We start from the raw sequence: 6146 nt of genomic DNA, 5'->3' as shown, positions 1-6146 counted from the left end.
GTAGCTGAGTTTAATTAAAAAAAATTTTAATGAAAAGTTTTGTTTTTCAGTTGCATTAGTTATATTTCAAGAGGTCAGTGTGGCGAGTGGCTACCATATTGGAAAGAAGGAATAGAGAGCATTTGTATCATTTGCAGAGAGTGTGTTTGGACAATGCCAGTATAGTGCATGTGCTAATAATCACACAATATTTGCCAGCTACAAATAAATTGGGGGATCCCTGCTTGTGTTCAGTAAGGGGTTTACTACCTTATTAGCAGCTTCTGCAGTATAAGTGATTGATACAGACTGAGGGCTCTGGGCTCTAAAGATTCGTTCCCTACTCTGGATATACCAGTTTGGAAAGGATGCACCCCTCATGGAGCCCCTCCACCTCCTTCCCACCCTTCCTCGAGACCCCCTGGCATCCTCCTTGTCACTCAGCACACTGACATTCAGTATGCCAGCACATCTTTCTTTGTTGGTCTGGGGTCCTCTTCTCTCCAGCTCATCACTGCTTGGTGTTCTGTCCATTGATCACCAATGTACTACATGAGTAGAGCCCACGCCCCATGCTGGGTCACGGACACAGCAAGGGAAATAAGATTCAGCCTCTTTCTTCATGGACCTCACAGTCCATTGGGAGGTTCACTGCAAGGTGGTGCTGGGCCCTGTAATAGAAGAACCTCTGAGGAGCTATGGAAAGACAGAGACTAGAACAAGAAACATGTATTTGCCTGGAGGGGTTTGAAAAGGACACACAGAAAGATGGCATTTAAACTGTTCTAGGCAGACAAAGAGGCCCTGGCAAACAGTGAAGAAAGGCAGGAGCATTCCAGATGCAGGCATTGACTTCAAGGAGCACAGTTTGCTCCGGGAACAGCAAAGTCTGAGGAAGCCACAATAATAAGGTGAAAAAGGAGACTCATGCCAGGCTATGCGGGGCCCCCAGAGCATGCAAAGAAATGTGGACTCTGTGTAGGAAATAGGGCAAATGCCATGCCTTGGCATTTGCATTTATAATCTGGGGGCTGTGTTCCAGATGCAAAGGTAACTGATGTACGTGGGAGGGGGATTGGGGTGGCTGACACCATTTTGGATGTGATTCCTACACCTCCCCACTGACTCTCAGCTGGGCTCAGGTGAATGGTGGAGAAAAATATGTAGGAATATAGCAGAGACTGAGGGCCCAGATATAGAGAGATTCTAGCCTCTAGAAGGGCGATAGATCAATTCACGGAAAATCAACTTGCCAAAAGCCAATTCACAATGCCCGTCATATGAAGCCTAGGCCAAGGCAATGCCAAATACAGGGTCAGGACACAGATCCACAAAAGGGATATGGCAGTAAACTGCATTTAAGGGAAGGCCCACCCCTTTACATAGAAGATGGTTTATGCAAACGCAGAGGGAATTCAGCCTAGGAGCCTAATCCTCAATCAGGGAGGAGGTCAATCTGTGATTTGGAATTCAGTTACTTGATTCCCAGTGAACGAGCCACTGGCAAATTGCTTCTCAGTGAATTGCTCTGCCTCCCAGGAAAAGGCCTCAAGCAGAGGTCTACACCTTTGGCTTCCAGAGCATACACTCTGGTCACCTACCCAAGCGTAAGTAAAAAGTTTAATGAAAACTGAACTTCCTCAACTCTCGGCAGTCCCTCTCTTTCCTCACCTCACAGCTCAGATCCTCAGAACAGAAGGCTGATGTTTTCCATAGGTTGTTTCAAACCCTTTCCAGTCCTTTTCCATCTTCACCAAAATGTCCTTCCTTTCCTTCTCTTTCTCTCTCATTCTCTGGCTCTCGCCCTCACTCTCTTGCTCACTCTTGCTCCTTCTTCCTATAAACAATGATATAAATTACCACTTAGCTTGAACTGTTCAGCGTATTCTTGGTCTTTATGGAGACAGCATGCTCCATAATGGATCACTTTTGTGGAAAAGCGCAATTCCAGTAATTAGGGGCACTTTGATGGAGAGCCCAAGCTCCATAACTCAAGAGATCATAAGCATTTCTACTCTGGTGAAGTCCAGTTTAATGCAAAAGAAACATGTGTTTCCTGTCCCTTATTCTAAATCGATTGGGCCATTTGTCTAATTTAAACACTCTGTAAATTACATATATCCTCCAAAGATAGGGATGAGGTCGAGATATTTGATATATGCTTTTTCATATGGCTTGAATCCATCACTGTCTTCCACAAGGCCCCTTAGCTTTCTCCTGAGTGGATGGAGGCCCCATAACTCTCTGATCTACTTCATTTTCTCTGACGCCCCTTAGGATCCCTGTTCAGATAGTTTGGTCAAAGAATTATGGCTGACTTTCAGAAGGCATGGGTTGAAGGCTAAAGTAGCACTGCATCCCTGGCAAGCTCATGTTCTGTTGGCACACCCATCAAATTCTCTTCAACTTCTCTTCCCACTTTGTCCGTTAATATAATATGGGACTCGAACAAGGGGAAAATTCAAGAAAGGTAGAGGGTATGGATGTTTGTGGCACGCAATTATGCACCATTTTTGGCTGAGTTAGCGCAGCTGAATTTTAGAAAAAGACTTGTTCCAATCATTCAGTTTCTCTGGTACATGAGGCTTCTAGAAGAGCAAAAATCAGGGTGCCTAAGTGGTGCACTCATTTAAGCATCTGACTCTTGGATTCAGCTCAGGTTGTGATCTCAGGGTCATGGGATTGATCCCCACATTGTGCTCCGTGCTCAGCGGGTAGTTTGCTTGAGACTCCCTTTCCCTCTCACTCTCCCTCTGCTCACACTCACACGTACTCTCTCTCTCAAATAAATAAGTAAATCTTTAAAAAAAAAAAAGAAGAGCAAAGATCTCTCTTTGGAATTTAGCATCTCCAACTGCAGATATCCTTGACTTCTCAAATCTTGTTTGGGAATTGTAATCCAACTACCAATTAAACTTTCTTTCATTTTAAATCAATGAGATTTCATTTTGTTTTTAAAAGCTGGTCTTTGTTCTCATGTCCATCTGTTAAATCACATGTTGAAAGAATATATGAACTGGAAGGGAAATAAGAGCTCAGTGAATTCAAACCCCTTACTTTATAAATAGGCTGAAATCAGGCAAGGGATAGCAACTGGATATGAGATTCATAGAAAAAGATTCTAATGGCTAATAAACATATGAAAGCTGCATTACTTGAGTAAATATTAATACAAATTATGATGTGCAGGAAGAAACCAAGATAAGAATTAATTACCATTGAGACAAAGAAGCATGCACTGATGTGAAGAAAATTGGTGTCTTCATTATTAAGCCTTCCCATTCGGAGACATGATTTATTTCTCCATTTATTCAGGTCTTGTTGTATCCTTCAGTGCATATAATTGCTTCACTTATATAGATGTTAAATATATGGATATTTTTTTGTTAAATTTGGTTTTTTTTTTTCAATTCTCTTTCAGGGTTTTCTCATTTCCAGGTCATTCCCCTCTTCCTGAGTCTTTTGTTGCCCTCATAATAACACATTCTGTTATTATGTCACATTAAATAAGAAATAAACAAGAACTCCAGCAAAGGTTCAAACAATATTCTCTGAGGACAGTAGGGGAAGATAAAAATCCTACAGAAAGGAGTGTTGAAATTGGTCTTTGAAGAGTGGGACAGTTTTTGACACATCGTGGCATATAAAAAAGTGGAGATGAGAAAGGAGATCATGGTGATTGATGCATGAAGGGATTAGGATAGGTCCTAGTGCAAAATTCACTGAGACCTGGGCAGCAGAGCACAGAGGTGCCCTCACCCCAGTGAGGGAACATTCCAGAATGGACCAGAGCTTTGGGTACTTTCAGCACACACTACCTCTCTCTTTCTTTTCAATTCCCTGCACCCTATGTTTCTCCTTTTTCCACACACTCCTGCTATCCCCAGGCTGACACTTCAGAACTCTAGGCCTCTTGACGGGAATAAAAGCCTTGAACCAAATAACCCTATGCAGGAAGACCCACTGCTGCCTCATTTCTCTCTTTGGGTCCCACTGACTTTACCTGGGTGAGGGTGGGCTGTACCTTTAACCTTTGCTCTCCTGGACTTGGACAGCTCTTGTCACTGCACTTTGGTAACTAAATTCTTGCTCTGTTTCTTCCAGTTCACTCTGACCACTTGATATGGCTTTGGGCTCTACTAACTAACTCTCTAACCTGTCCATGGTTTTCCTGGCTGTCACATCTCATGCTGATTGAGAGATCTTGTCCAGGTCTTCCCACCTGTGAAGACAGATGATGCCTCTACAGATGCATATTCAATACTGTTGTCTTCCAGAAACAGAGATCGGACCTTCACATCCATGTGCATCAATTCCATTTAAACCTGTCATTAGCGCCATGAAACCAAACTTTCTCAAAACTTTGCAGCATTAAATGTGACCTGATGGGTGCTTCCTGTGCTTCTTTTCCTTTGCCTCATGGAGAAGGGTCCTTAACAAATTGAGAACTTGAAGAAGGCCCAGCAATTCATGTCTGTGGACACTTAATGGAATAACTCCAATGGCTCAACCAGAAGCAAAGTCCAGAAGAGACCCCCAGTAAGGAAAACCACCTTTAAGTAAGGAGGCTCATCTTGAATTCACCCACTTTGCGGGTTCTCAAGAGGTAGGTTGTGACTAGCCCAAGAGAACGAGAACAACTGTTCCAGGAACCGTGCAATCAAAGGCTCCCTCAGCAGAAGGTAGGCCATCTCTGAGAAACAAGGAGACACCTCTCTCAGCTTCTATTTTGATTTTTCATGTGTCTATCTGGAAAACAGAGTTTGGAAAGTTAAAAGCAGCTTTCCTAAACTCCTTAGCAGCTAAGATTCTGGGCAATTTAGTTTCTGCCAACTGGATGAGCTTTCTCAACATTTTAAATTCAGAGTAGAATTAAGTAAATTCTGCAAATGGACTAAATATACCAATTAAAAGACAGGGATTAGCACATTTAAAAACATAACCCAGGGCGCCTGGCCTGCTCAGTCCAAACAGCATGCGACTCTTGATCTCGGGCTTGTGAGTTTGAGGCCCGTGTTGGATATAGAGATTACTAAAAAAAATTAAAATAAGTAAAAACATGACCCAAATATACGTTATCTCCAAGAAATTCACTTCAAGTATAATGAGATAGTCAGACTGAAAGTAAAAGAATAAAAAAAGGTATATAATGCAAACATTAATCAAAGAAAGTAGGAATAATGATTAATATCAAATAAAGTAGATTTCAGAGCAAAAAGTATTACCAGAAACAGAACTATTATTAATAATAAGAGTCAATCTACTGTGAAGGCTTAGCAATGCTAAATGTGTATGCATCAAACTACAGAGCTGCAAAGTATGTAAAGCAAAAAGTGACAGAACTGAAATGAGAAGTAGAAAAGTAGCAATTATCATTGGAAACGTCAAAATCCCTCTTAACAATCAATAAAATAACTAAGCAGAAAATGGGCAAGAATGCCATCGGACAACAGGAACTTATGAACATTCATAGAGCACTCCACTCAACATCATATGCATTCTTTTCAAGTGCCCACAAAAATATACGCCAAGGTAGACCCTATCTTAGGCTCTAAGACTAGCCTCAACAAATCTAAAAGAATTGAAATCACAGAGAGTGTATTCTCTGACCACAATAAAATCAAACTAAAAATCAATAACAGACGGATAACAGGAAAATCTCCAAACATTTGGAAACTAAACAGCATACTTCTAAATAATGCAAGAGTCAAAGAGGACATCTCAGTGGAAATCAAAACTACGTTGAATTAAATTAAAATGAAAATATAACATCAAAATTTGTGTGATACAGCGAAAAGCAGTGCTGAGAGGGAAACTTATAGCATTAAATGCACACATTAGAAGAGGGAAAGTCTCAGTAATTTAAACAGCGCCCCCCCAAAAGAATCTGGAAAAAGGAGAGAAAAAATAAATCCAATGCAAGTTCCTGGAAATAATAAAGAGAAGAACAGAAGTCAGTGAAGCTGAAAACAGAAAATAAATGGGGAAATCAAGGAGACAAAGAGCTTTGGAAAGTGTGATGAAACTGACAAACCTCTAGCAAGATGGACAAATTTAAAAGAGAAAAGACACAAATTACCAAAATCAGAAATATAGGAGATATCATTACAAACCCTTCAGACATCAAAAGGATAGTAAGGGAATACTATAAACAGCTCAACACATGT

The sequence above is a fragment of the Mirounga angustirostris genome, unplaced genomic scaffold (genome assembly GCF_029215605.1).
Source record: "Mirounga angustirostris isolate CCGP_5_RB_7025 unplaced genomic scaffold, mMirAng1.0.hap1 SCAF_6, whole genome shotgun sequence".
NCBI lineage: Eukaryota > Metazoa > Chordata > Mammalia > Carnivora > Phocidae > Mirounga > Mirounga angustirostris.
This window is presented reverse-complemented; position numbering follows the sequence as displayed.